Here is a 1,288-nt window from a genome sequence, read left to right as displayed (position 1 = left end):
CAGCTGATCACATGACCTCACCTCCTGTGTGCGGTCAATGTAAATATGCAGTGCATGTAGAGGACACAAACCACCTTGGAGCCATCAGGTGAAAACTGAATACAGGAGGGATTCACAGACAGAGCATGGAGATCCCCGACCCGTTTAACAGTTGTTGGTGCAAGAAGCAACACAACCTTATATGAAAGGGACTTCAAATCCACAGACTCCAGGGGCTCAAAAGGGGGGTCACAAAGAGCCTCGAGCAGGGAGGGTAGGGATACTGGGTTTAATAACAGGCCGCAGCCTACGGACCCCCTTCAGAAAACGCACTGCTAGAGGATGAGCACCTGGCGTAACTCCATCAAAACCCACATGGCAAGCAGAGATAGCTGCCAAGTAGACTTTAATTGTGGAAAAAGCCAGACCTTTATCCAACAGCTCCTGAAGGAATGTTAAAACATCCACCATAGAGCACTGAAATGGGACAATGTGCCTAACCTCACACCACTGCTCGAAAGTGTGCCACTTGTAGGTACATAAACCTCTAGTGGAGGGCGCTCTCACGTTCTGGATAGTTGCCACCAATGCCGGGGGGAAGGCCTCTGGCTAGCAAGCAGGACCCTTCAGCAGGTAGGTGTGCAGTCTCCACAACTCTGGGTGTGGGTGAAATATCTCCCCCCTTGCCTGAGAGACGAGATCTAGGTGAAGAGGAAGTTACCAGGGCTGAGCAGCCAGTAGGCTGATTATCTTGGCGTACCAAGATTTCGCTGGCCAATGGGGCGCCACCAGAATCAGAGACAGACCCTGTCTGCGCATCCTCTCCAGTACAGGCGGTATCATCTCCACTGGGGAAAATGCATACAGCAGTACGTTGGGCCATGGGTGGGCTAGAGCATCCACCCCCAGTGGGGCGTTCTGATCCGCTATGGAAAAGAACAGAGGGCAGTGGGTGTTGGCCCCTGTGGCAAAGATATCCACTGCTGCCCTGCCAAACAGGTTCCAATCTGGTCCACCACTGAAGGATGCAGCCTCCACTCCCTCACTAGAGGTCCGCCCCTGGAGAAAAGATCAGGGCCCAGATTCAGTCTCCCAGGAACGTGAGTGGCCCTGATAGACAGGAAATGCACGCTGCACCACTGCAAGAGAGTGTGAGACAGTTCCAACAGGGGAAGAGACCGCGTTCCCCCCTGTCTGTTTATGTATGACATTACAGTCGTGTTGTCTGTTCTGATCAGAACATGTTGGTGCTTCAGAACCGTATAAAAATGTTTCAGTGTTAACAGAACCGCTAACAATTCCAGGCAGT

The sequence above is a fragment of the Austrofundulus limnaeus genome, unplaced genomic scaffold, assembly GCF_001266775.1.
Source record: "Austrofundulus limnaeus strain Quisiro unplaced genomic scaffold, Austrofundulus_limnaeus-1.0 Scaffold62, whole genome shotgun sequence".
Lineage (NCBI taxonomy): Eukaryota > Metazoa > Chordata > Actinopteri > Cyprinodontiformes > Rivulidae > Austrofundulus > Austrofundulus limnaeus.
Note: the sequence above shows the minus strand (reverse complement) of the source record.